At 38.3% G+C, this 15,909-nt stretch overlaps 1 protein-coding gene across 3 annotated transcripts in view; it reads left to right on the forward strand.

The window, feature by feature from the left end:
• Positions 1-15,909, forward strand: part of TANGO2 (transport and golgi organization 2 homolog) — an 87,546-nt gene that overhangs the window by 2,730 nt on the left and 68,907 nt on the right. Inside the window, exon 1 of one of the 3 annotated variants that reach the window (XM_077834833.1) lies at positions 11,757-12,126. The exons of the other annotated variants lie outside the window; for them this stretch is intronic. The gene's annotated coding sequence lies outside the window, so the exon portion shown is untranslated. Of the gene's footprint in view, positions 1-11,756; positions 12,127-15,909 lie in introns of those variants that run through there. 3 annotated transcript variants of the gene reach the window in all.

The raw sequence follows: 15,909 nt of genomic DNA on the forward strand, positions 1-15,909 counted from the left end.
TGATACACAAGTAATCAGAAATCTGTTGTCTTTGCATGAATTGTATTAGTTTGTTGATGACCTATTTTGATTGAATTGGACTCCTGAAATATATATAAAAGTGTTTTTAAAATATTCAGGTTAAAAGGAAAATCTGGAGGAGAAAATGATTACAGTACACAAACTGTGATGAGCTTCGGGGTGGGGGAGGGAAAGAGGAAGGGGAGAGAGCCTACCATAACCAGAGCACTGCTTTTTTGAGACAAAACCTTTCATCAGCATTGCAACTTTATGTGAAAAGTAGTATTTGGGAGGTTGGAAGGGAATCTTAAAATTAACTAAAGGTGAGATGCAGGCATATTACTCCTTTCAGGTAGGTCATTATTTTGAATAGCCACTTCCAAGTTTATCTAACATTGCCAATTCCAAGTGTTCAAAAATCATGAGTCAGGCCCCAAAAAATCACCATGAGGTTTTCTTACATTTCTGGATTTTAAGCCAATAATAATGTTTGGGCTCTTTTGATTTTTTTGAGCCATTTGTGTACAGATAGATTATATTTCCAAACTTCTCTGCAACCATGAGGGCTAGAAATTTTTTTCTAAATTAAAAATGGCAATTCTCACTTAATTATATGAATCCAGGATCTGGGGTTTTAAGAAACAACAAATATTGACACATGGTAAAGTCATGAGTTGGCAACGTCTTGGTCATCTCATATCTTTAGGACAGATGGCAAAAATATATTAAATCCAGCCACTACTCTGGCAGTATGCGTAGAGATAAGTGAAAGACATTTGGACTCTTACTGAAGAAGACACAACCACTGTGAAAATCAAACTATTGGAGTGTTTATTAAAATCTGTAATCTTGCCCTATTAGTGGTAGATAATCAGAGGTTTGAGTTCCAGCCAAGGGCAGATTTTATGTTGTCGCTTTGTTATGCTGAGTTCAAACTAACTTAACACCTACTTCTGTAAAAGCAACAGTTGATTATTTTATAGTAATTTTTATTATATTGTGACTTAACATAATAAAACAGGATATTCTTCCTTTTTAACAAAAGGAAGTAGAGGAAATTATCTTCTCAGATGTTAGCAAACTCAACCATGTTGGCAACATAAATAAATACAGGTTTATGATGAGGGTCAAAGTCTTACCGATTGACCCTTACACCATTGACTGACACAAAACAAGTGTGGCCAGACTGCTGTATCAGAAAGCTGGTAACTCTTATAGCAGCTGTGATATAAAGGTTAAACAAAACTCTTTCTGGATCTCTGCATTTCTATAGTAACGAAACTGTAAGTTACTTTTAGTTGCATTAGTGGATTTTAGAAAACTTACAGTGGCAAAACCCCAGTCTTCCTATGGGTACTGTGGCCACCTAGTACTTTTATTAGGCTTTCATAGACTATAAATGCTATTGTTATGGGTCTGCTGAGAGTTACGTTGGAGCATGTGGTATGAGGCACAAAGGCAAATTGTCCCATTTTTATTGTCTAAAATACTAGACACTTATTATTTTTGCTGTCAAATACTGTAGCGTAATGTAGCCTGATAACTTCTCAGTACGCTCTCATGTTTTGGATAAGTGTGCTCTGTTCTGCTATAGGGCACCTAAGAAAAATCATGTGTGCATCTACACAAAAATTCCAAGGTTTTATCTTGTTAGCATTAAACTCAACACATTTATTAATATAGAAAGTACGCTGCTGAACTGTTTAAGGGGCCTTTCCAGGTTAAAGGATCTTCTTTGCACAGTTCCTAGTCCATGGATCTGCTAAGGCCTTCTTGTACTCCATGAGCAGAGCATACTACTGATTCTGAGGGATTGGGGACCTGTCATATATATATAAAGGGAAGGGTAACCACCTTTCTGTATACAGTGCTATAAAATCCCTCCTGGCCAGAGGCAAAACTCTTTCACCTGTAAAGGGTTAAGAAGCTAAGATAACCTTGCTGGCACCTGACCAAAGTGACCAATGAGGAGACAAGATACTTTCAAAGCTGGAGGTGGGGGAACAAAGGGTTCGTCTGTCTGTGTGATGCTTTTGCCAGGAACAGTTCAGGAATGCAGCCTTACAACTGTTAGTAAGTAATCTAGCTAGAAATGTGTTGATTTCCTTTTGTTTAATGGCTGGTAAAATAAGCTATGCTGGATGGAATGTATATTCCTGTTTTTGTGTCTTTTTGTAACTTAAGGTTTTGCCTAGAGGGATTCTCTATGTTTTGAATCTGATTTCCCTGTAAGGTATTTACCATCCTGATTTTACAGAGGTGATTCTTTTACCTTTTTTTTTAATTAAAATTCTTCTTTTAAGAACCTGATTGATTTTTTTTTTCACTGTTTTTAAGATCCAAGGGTTTGAGTCTGTGTTCACCTATGCAAATTGGTGAGGATTTTTATCAAGCCTTCCCCAGGAAAGGGGGTGTAGGGCTTGGGGAGATATTTTGGGGGAAGACGTCTCCCAGTGGGCTCTTTCCCTGTTCTTTGTTTAACACACTTGGTGGTGGCAGCATAGGGTTCAAGGACAAGGCACAGTTTGTACCTTGGGGAAGTCTTTAACCTAAGCTGGTAAGAATAAGTTTAGGAGGTCTTTCATGCAGGTCCCCACATCTGTACCCTAGAGTTCAGAGTGGGGAAGGAACCTTGACAATACCCTTGACACTGTTTGTGGAATACAGCATAATTTAGACACTTCATCTGAGACTCTTGTGTTTTACAAAGATTGGGTCTGTATTAGAAGTCATCTCCAGTTTACAGAGAGAGAAACTGATACACAGAGCAGTTAAAATATGTCTGTCTAACCTAGTTTGGAAATATAATCTAGGCCTCTGCTCTAACCACTGGATAAATGGACTAACGAAGCATCATGCAGTCCCCTATGATCATTCCCTTCCCTTTGCTAGATTAACTTTACTGGCAATCAGGATTATGGATCTGAGGTTGACTGGGATGTGTCCGTGAATCAACTAAGTATTTTGTGATCTATTGCTTTTTTAATCCCAAAGCTGTACTATGGGGCTGTTTCTCTTTTATCTGATATGTGACTGGAGGGAGAAATCTTCAAGGATCCGTCTCCCAAAACAAGCTCCTTCAGATGATTTCTGTTCTTCAAGGAGGAAGAAAACAAAGGAGTGGGATAAACTGAAAATTTAAACAATCAGTCCTGCCAAAAGGAGGGGCAAAAAAATCTGGTGAAGGAGACTGCTGCTCTCCAGAAACATAAGGTTAATCAGTGGAGGAGGATTGGCAGCATTCTTGAGAAATGGGAGCAAGAGAGCTTTCTCCCATCCTTGGCTGCCAATTTTTTATATGCTCTGTGCCTACAGGTTGGGTTTGTTACGCTTTGCCTTCTTGGAGTGCGGGAGAGGCAGTATGATGTGGACTTACTCCTGTAGGATAGGTAGTCCTGGAGGGATCAGTTGGCTGAAGATGGAAAGTATTAATGTTTACGTAAAGGAGCATTACACACATCTTATGCACCACAGTCTTTTTCAGTGGCAGTCTCTTGCTTTGTGCAGCTAATTTGGTCTTCAGTGGAAGGCTGACTTTTTCCCCTGTTTTGATAAAATTGTGAAGGGGCCAACTGCTGTGTTTTTCCAACTCTTGAGCAATCTGGAAGGCCGCTGATGTGGCTTCTGTTCTTGTATTTTTTGTTTTTTTCCACTTTATTGCTGACTCTTGTAAGCAGGGAACTTGCAAAATAAAACCAGTGATCAACAACACATTCTCTCATGGAATAGACATTCTGTTTCCTTGATAACAAGGCATCCAATAACTAAGCCCACTATTGGAAAAATCATCCCAGCTATAAATATAAAATGATGGGGTCTAAATTAGTAGTTACCACTCAAGAAAGAGATCTTGGAGTCATTGTGGATAGTTCTCTGTAAACATCCACTCGTGCAGCGGCAGTCAAAAAAATGAACAGAATGTTGGAAATCATTAAGGGATATATAATAAATATAAAATATCATATTGCCTCTATATGAATCCATGGTATGCCCACATCTTGAATACTGCGTGCAGATGTGGTTGCCCCATCTCAAAAAAGATATATTGAAATTAGAAAAGGTTCAGAAAAGGACAACAAAAATGATTGGGGTATGGAACAAGTTGGATATGAGGAGAGTATCATAAGACTGGGACTTTTCAGCTTGGAAAAGAGATGACTAAGGGGGAGGATACGATAGAGATCTATAAAATCATGACCGGTGTGGAGAAAGTAAATAAGGATGTGGTGTTTACTCCTCCTAACACAAGAACTGGGGGTCGGGGGTGGGGGGGGTGTCACCAAATGAAATTAATAGGCAGCAGGTTTAAAACAAACAAAAGGAAGTATTTTTTCACACAACGCACAGTCAGTCTGTGGAACTCCTTGCCAGGGCATGTTGTGAGGGCCAAGAATATAACAGGGTTCAAAAAAGAACTAGATAAGTTCCTGGAGGATAGGTTCATCAATGGCTATTAGCTGGGATGGGCAGGGATGGTGTCCCTAGCCTCTGTTTGCCAGAAGCTGGGAATGGGTGACAGGGATGGATCACTTGATGATTACCTGTTCTATTCCTTTCCCCTGGGACACCTGACATTGGCCACTGTTGGAAGACAGGATACTGGGCTAGATGAGCCTGTGGTCTGATCCACTATGGCCGTTCTTATAGTTGCTCCTTATTAAATATCTTTAGTTACTTAAATTGTTGAGAAATTATATTTAGTTTAATGATTTGAGAGGTACCTAAATAAGACACCCTCTGAGATCTGAACACTTGCAAACTTGAGGGAATTTAGGCCTTCTCCATGGAAATCTGTACAATAAACTGGATTGTTTCTAGTAATCTTTCCATCATGTAAATGAAGATGTTGAGATGGTCAAATGCTCTGTGATAGGAAATAAAATTAAGTTGTGAGAGGCCTAATGCAGGTTGCTCCAGTTTAAGACAAGCTGAGGGAGGCTAGGCTATTGTGCTATGGGCATATCCAGTAGAGATCTGAAAGCTATATCTGTAGGATGGCTCTTGAAATGATCATGGATGGAAGGAGACCAAAGACTCGGTATGTGGACTGGATAGCAGCTGACCTCAGAGAGATCAATCTGGCATATGATCATGTGTTTTAGAAGAAGGCTATAAATGTTGCTGACCCAGAATAGGGAAATGACAAGAAAGAAGAAGAAACTGGATTGTTTCCCATGATGCTAATTCAGTGGCTTTCCAGCTTTAATTTTTCAGACCACTTTTTAGATGTCCGTTTAGGGAACCACCTGCATTCACACCAAACCCAAAACCCTCACTGCTTGGTTTCACAAACAGTTTAATGCATGTGGACTACTGTGTAGTTCTCCATAAATTACTGGTGATTATTGACAACCACTTACCATTCTGTCCAGAAATACTCAGAACGGTAAGAGATTTGGTAATGGGACAATTTCTTCCAAAATACTGGACTGGAACACCTTGCTTTCCCTTATCTGTTACAAATAAACTCTGTTTCTTTGAAAATCTGACTCTTCTAAATGGGAAACCTCATTCTATTCCTAGTTAGATTCAGTGCTTTTTGCATATTGTTGGAAATGACAAGGTTTGCCAAGTAATTGGTCTTTTGAGTATTTTGATGCATTACCTAAACAATACCTAGATGGATGTCACATTCTCCAGAGTTTAGAATAGAGGAATAAGTTCAGCTCTCGGATACCTACTTGTCTACAGTAGAGTACTCACTGTTGCTATCACCAATGTAGTTGCACTGGTGGGAAGCATAATGAATAAAAACAGTCTGCTGCAGTTTCCACGGTATGCATCCGATAAAGTGAGCTGTAGCTCACTAAAGCTCATGCTCAAATAAATTGGTTAGTCTCTAAGGTGCCACAAGTACTCCTTTTCTTTTTAAAAACAATATAGACGCACACATCCTTCATTTTGCCTCACTCCTACTCCCCAAGGCATGTCATTTGATCTGTTCATCCTTTATTCCAGCTGGAAAAAAGGGTGAAAAACAGGAACTTCAGGGAAATCTGGGTTGTGACTATGAACTGAGCTTTTGTTGGTAAATGCCTAAAATATCAAATGTAAATATTTTATCTTGCTTTGTCTTTTATACATAGCATAAAAATATTTTCATTGTTACCCTTATATGATGTAACCAATGTTGTGGTTTAATTTGAAAACAATATTTATGAAGAGAGTTGCTTTTTAACTGCATAATGCTAAGTGCTAATATCAATGTGTATTGTTTAAATTAGTTTAATTTACTATTATCAGTGACTTAAAATATTCTACCTCAGCAGTAGGCTATCCTTTTCTTTTAACTCTTGACTTAAAGGAGAATTTGTGTGGGTTTTTTTAATCAATATTTCTAGACAAATGATTGACAAGTGCCAGAAAAGGTAGTACAAGCAAATTGGTTTGTGTGCCCCAGTTTGTAAGTCTTAGAAGGCAGAATTTTTCTCTTATTGGGAAAAGATTAGTTTAAAAAACAAACACCCAGAGTATGGATGAAAACTAGACTACTGTCAAAGTAGGTCAGAGAGCTCACCTGCCAAGGTTGACAGTTTTTTTCTTTATATTTCCACTCTTTTTTTAAAAAGTTACTGAAGACATTAGGATTACTGAGGGGCAGTAAAGTCGAAGGTCCTGTAAACCTTTGAAAAATGATCTGTGTTTGAAAATGGTGCTCAAATGGTGCTCTTCTCTATACTGAATTTGAACATGTTAAGCTAGTCTGTATTGACCCCAGCACATTCTGTTCAATAAACTGTCTTGAGATGGGAGAAATATTTTCAAACGCAGCTCATTTGCTTTACCATGGTGTCATCATATTTCTGTGGCTTAAAACATAGCGTTGTTGTTTTTTATAAAAGCAACTCAGATCTATCTTGTCCAGTTCGTCTCTGTGCAAGCCACTGGGCTCTAGCCAAATGCAATTGAAACTGCTGTCAGATAGCTGCACAAAAGGAATACGTGCTACATGAGAAGAATGCAAAGGGGAATTATTGAAATGGCTCAAACATAAGGCAGCTGTGAGAAGGGCTTCCTTGGTTGAAAGTTAATAAACGTTTTTGAATCTTTGACTTGTCAAATAGAACATACTTTTATAGCGTCTGAATTACATTTCAGTGTGCATTCTCACTCCACCAAGAATAGCACTGAAAGAAAATAGAGACAAATAGATTCTTTCTTGGCCTAGTAATATAGTGGTCAGTTGAGGCAAGTTCAAAAGTATGAGTAAAATAGACTGTGTTAGTTTTATGTGCCACAACAACATCAGAATCTAGTGACTAATGAGCTTTAGCTGTGCATTAGTATGTAGAGTAAAGAACGGTTTCAGATCGGTTTGTAGTGGTTGACGTTGCAGTGGTAACTGACAGATGTTGTTTATGATGGTTCGTTTACAAAATCAAAATGCATAAAAAATGGCTTCATATTTCAGACATTTCTATTGACAGTTCTTCAGAGCAAGATGGGTTTATGTCAATTTTGTGAGCTAATTGTTCCTAATCAGCCAAATGGTGCTCAACCAAATGAAAAGAGAATACATATATTGTGCATTTACCTTTTTAAGTGCACCCCTCCTCCCGTGCACACACTCTGCCTTTGCAGAGCATGCATTTTAACAGACCCCTTATAACAGAACAGCAAACTATGCTGTCGGACTCAGTGATCATCACAGAGTAATGATTAGCATGAGAATGCCAGTTACCTGCATTGTCACTCTAGTGTCACTTTCAGAATCAGCAGTGCATTTTGAAGCAGAATACTTAATTGCGGAATATTTGCAACTCTTGTTTCAGACTAGCTGTTTTTGTCTGTTTAGTAATAACTGAGTTCAGTGGTAGAATGAAATTCCATTGCAGCTGCAGAAGTCTTTTGCTTTCACTTCGACCTTGATATCTTTTCTTTTGCTCACTAAAGATAGTGAGATTAGAGCCAGATAAACTCATTCTCTCTTTATTTACACTGAAGACCTTGAAGGGCCATCTTCAACTTTTTAATATTCATTCATTCTCTAGCAATAATAAGTCTTGTCATATTAAACATATCAAACAGCGCAAATACTTAAGATTTTTGTTAGAAGAGAATATGTTAGCCTCATCGTTGTATCTTTATTTTGGTTAACCTTTTCCCATTAAGTTCTCCCCACAAACTGGAGAATGATTTTGTGCTGCACAGTGAGGCATCAGTTTCATGTTTTCCTTTATTTTTTGAGTGAAGCTGGGAAATATGCTTCTGGGTGGCCTTCAATTTGTAGTGCCTGCTATGGGATCTGGCTGCAAGTATCTTCCCGTTTTTGTCCCACTGCTGGAGGAAAAAATTGGGCCAGTCTATGGAAGATAATGTGGTAGCACACCAGACAGGGAGCTTAGAACCCCCGAGTTCTGACGCCAGCTCCATCAGACTTGTGACCATGCACAGTCAGTTTTTCATGTGTCTGCTGACGTTTGGGTATCCACCTTGAGACACTCTGGGCTATCTAACTTCTCAATGGAATCTTACTCAGCATTTCTGCTCCCTGCATATGTGTAGTTTCATCTGCTGTATTTAGTGACAAAAGTAAGATTTATTTATTTTTTCATAATCTTAAATTACAAACTAGCTTCCAGTCAAGGTGGCAGGTCTGTGATGGGATAACTAGTGGAATGGTGATACCACAAGAGACTAAATACTAAGAAATTGAGAGAGGAAGCAGGAGTAGTCTGGTTTAAAATTTTTTGTTTAACTTCAGTGACCAATATGTTGGCAAAATTAAAAAAGCAGATGGCTATTGGTGAAGTTGCAGAAATATATAGCAATGAAAGGTACTAAACACTAACCCAGTCAGATAGTACAAAATCTTTGTTACATTGAATTAAGCCTCGGATCTATTTTTAAGAGATCGTCAGTTCCCATATGGCAGAATCAACAAGGAGTCCGGTGGCACCTTATGGCAGAATGAAGGTTTGTTTTCCTGATCTAAAAATGTGGCTGCTATAACTTAGACAAGCCCTTCTTCACTTACAGGGAACAATTTTTTTAATTCCATTAAAATCCTGTCTTTATTACTTTATTTCAGATAACATCCAGAACTTACTAGTAGCTATAAAAATATAGACCAGAACTCAGCCCTAAAATGCTTACAGGTGAGGAGGCCTAACCTGTGTTGTCTGCTGAAACCAGTTTTATCATCTGTGCCTCATCCCACGCTCCAAACAGGTATAGGCAGTCTCCTGTCTTAGTACACACTTCCAGTATCTATTGTACATCACTATAAAATCTCCCAATAAACATGATTAAAGTATATGTGGGGCAGGTGCCTGGTCAATCTGAGTTGGAAGGTTGCAGAGCAGTAATATATCAAGATCATTCATACTACCTCTTAATATAATAAATCATGCATCTTGATATAGCTGTGTGTCAGACTGGAATTCATTGCTTACCAAAATTGTTAAAATCCATCCTGAAAGCAATACCTCAACTTCTGTCTTTCCTACTATTTAGAACTCTCTCCCCTTACACCACTTGCCTGATGAAAGTCACATTCCTTAACTGAGTTGCTTTTCAAGGCTCTCAGCCACACGTCTCAGCTCTGTAGTTCTGTATTGAAACTTGAGTATTGATTCCTTATTTTCATACCCTATGCTTCCATAATTGTCTTGTAACTTTAGTTCAAAGCCCTTAAACGTTTTATTAATAAGTAGCTTGTGGTCTGGATTGTGTTTTAATTGATATCTGAAATTATTTTGAGCAAATGAAATAAATCTGTATACCTGCTTTTTTCCCCACAGGCTCTTTGCGTGTGTCTACACAGGAAAGAAAAACTCACAGTTAGCCCATGCCAGCTGACTCAGGTTCATGGGGCTCGGGCTGTGGGGTTGTTTCACTGCTGTGTAGACTTCCGGGCCCAGGCTGGAGCCCAAGCTCTGGAACCCTCTCACCCTGCAGGGTCCTAGAGCTTGGACTGGAGCCCAAGCCCATTTCTTCACTGTGTAGACATACCCTTTGTGCCTGAAGAAGTAATTTTAGAGAGCTAAAACACTTTGTAGGCTAGATCTCTTGATTTGGCCTCCTAAATGGAGCCCAGAGGAACATAAAAAGCCCATCTAAATTTGTAAAAATAAATGCAAGTAATATAAGTACTAAACTAATGGTTCACACCAGTTCTGTGCCTCCAAGATCTGGAAAACACAGTGATGAATATTTCTGTTTGTTTCATTGCCCTGCCTGCAAGAACAGAACAAATAAGACTGGGTGTCTCAGAGGGAATCGGTATTGGGGGGAAAAAGAAAAGGAGTACTTGTGGCACCTTAGACTAACAAATTTATTTGAGCATAAGCTTTCGTGAGCTACAGCTCACTTCTTCGGATGCATGCATTTTCAGATAGTGATGTAGCAAGTAGATTAAAGTCCATGCAGATCAGCCTGTTATTACTGCTGCTGGGTTAGGAGGAGGTCTAGCTGAGCAGACCCAGAGCCTGTTTCAGTGCAATTGATGGCAGTAACATTCTGGACATGGCTCTGCTGCAACTAGTGGAGGATTCTTTTCCGACTTCTCCACCCCTCATCCTTGATTGCTGTAGAAACTCCTCTGACATATTTGTTAACTTGAACGGGACAAAAGAAAATGGATAAGGCCTTTACCTGAACACCTAGAACTGGAATAACTTCCCTGGAGTTCAATTCGTGGCTAGACAAAGGGTATGCCTCTTGAGATTGGGAGGAAATGTACTCTAATTCACTGAATGGTAGAAGGTGGGTGGACTTGGGATTCCATAAAAGGTGTTTTGACAAATTGGATGGCCAGTTGACATTGTATCTCCTTGTAGCTGCCTGAGAAAGTATGTTGAGCCTTTTGGGGCTTTCCTCAAGACATCTGGAGGAAAAATGTTCTAGTATTAAGATTAATGAGCATATTTGTTTAATCAGAGTTCTTTGGATTTTCTTCTGGACATTTAAGAAAAATTAGTTCCTCTGTCTCCAGAATTTCCTGTTCTGTTTATACCGATATATTCTCTGAAATAATTTGAATAGAATTTTCTTTCACTTTGAGTCTGCTAAAAGAATAGTGTCTTGAGGAGTGAAGCAACCTAATGTAACAGTCCTCAAAACACGCTGCTACAACATAGAGAGCTCAGGGAAATTACCCTTCATCTTTCCTCTCTAGAAGCATTCTCCTCCTTCCCCCCCATTCCCATGTTACAGCTGGACTTTTAGCCTTCACAAGATATTATACAAAAATGAACTGGAAAATACAATTCTTTAATACATGTGAATCCTAATTTATAAAAAATGTGTTTGCATAAAGCAACATGAATTCTTAAAGATTACAAGCAGTGATATGTGTAGTGATATCAAGAAGCAATGCAATTGCATCCCCTGTCCGTGATCACATTATGATCTAATTGCCTAAATGGATAACTTTCTATCTAAATATGATTAGGTTCTATTCATAGTAGTAGACTTGTTTTTTGAAATATCAGATGTTCAGCTGGGGCAGTAACTGATCTATAGTGGTACTTCAGGATATGCATATTGCAAGATGTGCAATAAGCCAGCTGCATTGAAGACGATTGTAAAGTAGAATGGTATGTAGAAAAGTTCATTTTTCAAATGTAACTTAAATTTCTTATCTCTTTTGGTAAGTGGTATGTTTATATATTTTTTAAAAAGCATTTCCAAAAAAGTGTGTACATTTGTGGGTTTTGGTAAATTTTGATATTTTAGGCATGTAAGTAGTCCTATTGATGTCATAGTTAGTGTTCACAGGGTTGTCCCTATTAATCTTAAACATTTGTAGAAAGCTGTAACTGTCGCACATTTAGATGAGACCCCAATGTATTCATTTAAATGTACACATTTGGATAATTAGATTCTTCCCCCCCATATTTTGTTTACAATATCAGACAAACTGTGTAAATGTCTAGCTTCTTTAAAACTTCTGCTTAGACCTTTTGCCCACATCCTCTTTTGTTCCTCAGTAAACAACCAGACTTTCACTTTCTTCAGCCAATAAAATATTTGATTCTTTGACACAAGACACCCAGTTCCTCTGTGCATTAGCCTGTCTGTCTCTGTGCTAGTTGCAACTTCCACTCTGCTTGGAGTCAAGGAGGTCATTTCTTGTCCAGATCTAATGACCTGAATCTGAATTGTCACCTGAGTCACAAGTTGGTAAGTAAGGCACCATTAGGCTTGGATGATATTATATTTTGATAGCTCTATTTGTGAAATTTTCCCTCATGAACTAGGTTAATCTTGAGTCTGTCAGCTGCCTTATCCGTTGACTGCCCCTCCTCCAACTATTTGTTCAGAAAAAGCTGTATGTTGTAATGTCTTGAGTGTCATAACAGTATGAGTATTAACTGCTATTAAAGAGCAGTAAAAATGCTTTAATAACTAAACTGATAACTGTGCAACGGATACCATTTGCATCAGAGTTCAAACTTCCCCTATTAAGCCTGTCCAGTCTAGATCCTGTATGTATGGAAAGATTTCCAAATATCTTCAGCATTGCTTCTCTCTACTTCAGAATCTGATCTCCCTGAACTATTATGTCCATTTCAGTTATTGTAAAGGCACTTCTGATCAGAGTGAGTCGCCTGGATTAGTGGTGTCTCTGGAATACAGATGGCATCACTGCAGTGGAAGGGTCCCTCATGAGTTCCTACGCTTCCTTAGATTGTGTTACTGTAAAAGATAAGGAGGTCGGTATTATAACAGCCATATTAGCTTTCTTCAACATCATTTTTTGTAGTTTAATGCTATTAGCCATAATGGTTGCTATATTATATGGAGGGAGCTCACTCTCTCCCGAATCAAGGATTGACATGAGACTGACCAGAAGGACAGGCCCAGCAAGAGTACTTGAAGTACTTGCAAACTTGACAAGGTCTTCGTATGGAAGATGGCTGGGTGATACTGGGCAAGTTGCACTTGCATGCAAGCTAGACTTTCATATTGTTCTTAACATATGCTTTCTCTAGTGCTTTTGTTGTGAATAACTAATACTTTGCTTTATGAATGCTGGCTGATCACTGGTTAACCTTCTCACTGCCCCTGAGAGAACAGAACAGGTGCTGAACTAAAGTCAGAGTAGCTAAAGTGATCATAGTGAATTGCAGGAGGAATTGCAGCTAAATCCTGTTAGCCTGAGATTTAAATGGGGTGCCCTCAAGAAAGCCACAAAGAGGTTAAAGATGTAGTTTTCCTGGGCACTACAACAATGAGTAACTTTTACTTTCTATAGTCATTACTTTTATTCTGTTTTTTTTTTTTTCTGCAGCATGCTACTGCAGCATTGAACTTCATCTTAATCCAGCAGTCTCTGCTGAAATTTTTAAAATAACATTTATACAAATTATTTTTTAAACCCATTGTTTCTACTTAAATTTTGGGTCTAAATTGCCCAGCACAATGTGTAGCAAGTGTATTATGAATTCTGACCAAAGAAAATACTAAAATTCTTCAGTTGCATTTTCCACTGAATTTATTTTTTAAAGGAATAAGTCTCCTCACTGCACTGAAGAGGAACTGGACTTCAGTTGTTCCAAAAGTGTTCTTGATTCTAAAACTTTATTTTTAAATCCACAGCTGTCTAAGGAATGAAATAAAAATAACTATGTAGGACCTACAGAAGTTTATGCTGCTCTGTTTCAGAGCCAGCAAGATGTAGCCCAAGTTAACAGACTTTCTGTTTTAGGAGCTGGGTATCAATAGTTCACAAAAGCAGCAAGTAAAAGGCCTGTTAATTTCAAACTCCATTAGAAATGGGGTGGGGTGAGAGAGAGAGAGACTCTTGTCAAACGAGCAAACTTAATATGGAAAACAGTTTACATCTTCTAGAAAGGTATTTAAGTGAAGAGTTGAAAAATGATGTCCCTTTAAATAACAATACAATGCATTACAAAAACTACAAGGGGAAAAAACCTACTGTCTTGCTGCTATTTAAAGATAAAGATCTGTTTCGTGCCATTCATTTTTATTTGAGTCTTGTGTTGGGCAGTGGCTTGGTACAAACAGCTAAATGTTCTTATATTGTAACAGAATTTACTGTTTTATTGATCAAAATAAACTCTACAAATCAGCTAATGGAGAGACTGAAGCTTCTTTATAAAATGAAGAGTAGTTACGAACAATCCACTATCAATAGGCTTGTTGATTGACTAGGCCAAATAATGAGCTGGCAGTACACTGAATGAAAACTGTGACAGTTCTTGCTCTTGCTGCTGATGGAAATCTGACAGCTGTCTTAAAGTATTTTATACCCTTGCCTTCCCTGAGTGGGCTTCCCCATTCTTCCAAAACAAGTCCCAGTGATCCCTGCCAGTTTCCCCCTGTTCTAACTCACCTGCTACCACATATGGACTATTCTTCATCTGAGGACTGGAAGGGACTTCCTTCTGAGTTATCAATACTGTTCTTCAAATTAGCTGGCATGTTTTGGTATAGAATAATGCTAGTCTCATAGACTCACACTGGGTAAAGGGGGAAAAGGACCCTTGCCATCATTTTTCTAGCCTGGAGCAGGGATCAGAATCTGGCCTCAACTCTGAAACAGGGGTATTGGTTTGTCCCTGAGCCAGCCAGTTAATAATTTTTTTTAACTTGGTGTTTTATGGACAGTCTTCTGTTGTACAAGAACCTATGTGTCACTTTTGGTAATAAGGACACCTCTTTAAAATCCTTTGCCTCTTGAAAGACTGCAAAATCTCTCAACTCACATGACAAGTTTTAATAAGTGCACCAAGTGCAAATAAGTTCTCTCACTTTATAGTGTAACAGTTGCCCAACAAAAACAGGGAGGACAATGCTCAGCCTTACTCAGGGCAAGCTGAACTTTCCAGCTCTTCTCACTTTTAAAACTTTTGGGTGTGTTTTTGTTAATGTTCTTAACTTTATATTTTTATACTGCATACAAATCTCAAGGTTGTCTCCACCCTTTTTGTCCATTTTGCTGAATATTTTTTTTCCAAACTATGTGAAAATAAAGCAGATAAGGCATCTGGGAGAATAGTGGAAGGAATACTTGTAGTGAGGTAGTTGGACTGTATGCAATTAGCATGACAGTTGGGAGAGCAAAGACATATTCCTTTCAATCATGTATTTCCTCTTCATTGACTTCCAATGTTGTGAAAAACGTCTTTCTATTAAGGATAGATGGGACTAGGCTCTCTTTTGGAGTCTGTAAATAATGTTCCTTAATTGACCGAGGGTGGCTTGCTGTTTAAATTATGGAAGGCTCAGTTGTGAACATCCTAAAATTCAGTATTTGTCTTGTTGTTGTTGGTTTCTTTTTTTATAATTAAAAACTCTCAGATCCAGTGTGTCTCATGTACTAGTGCAGTATGCAGCCGAAGCTCAACAAAGACCCTTTAAATATGAGACAGGAATGGAAAGAAGTTGTTGAAACACTCTAGCAGTGCATAACACTCCTGTTCACTGTTGTCCATGAATACATGATTCCCATTACCAGAAAACTTATGTCTTATACTCCTTTAATAAAAAGGAAGAAAAACTTTTGGCACTTTTTTAACAGAGCTTATGAGGATAACTTGCAGTTAACTGTGGGTCCTTGAGGAATCAATTTTTAAAAACAAAACAAAAAACCCCCAGAGGATTGAACCAGCCAAATTCAATCCTATCAGTATCTCTGCCCACAGACAACTCCCCCACCCCTTTGGAATTTAAAAAAGAGAGAGAAGACTTTTTTCCCAGCAAAAACATGCAGCTGGACGGTTGCCATTCATTGTCTCTTATTTTAAGTATCCTATTCAGTCAAGGTATTGTCAGGGACTGACTGCCAGTTAAATTAAATTATGGCATTGTCTGTGAGAACAACAGTTGAAAGAAATGATAGAAAGCTGTCAGCTAAGGTAAATCTGTTCATAGGCTGTTTTTCATTATAGTGTTACAGTAATAATGTCTAGTGAGTTGAAAGGTGGTTTCTATTCTAAA

Source organism: Eretmochelys imbricata, chromosome 15 (genome assembly GCF_965152235.1).
Source record: "Eretmochelys imbricata isolate rEreImb1 chromosome 15, rEreImb1.hap1, whole genome shotgun sequence".
Classification (NCBI taxonomy): domain Eukaryota; kingdom Metazoa; phylum Chordata; order Testudines; family Cheloniidae; genus Eretmochelys; species Eretmochelys imbricata.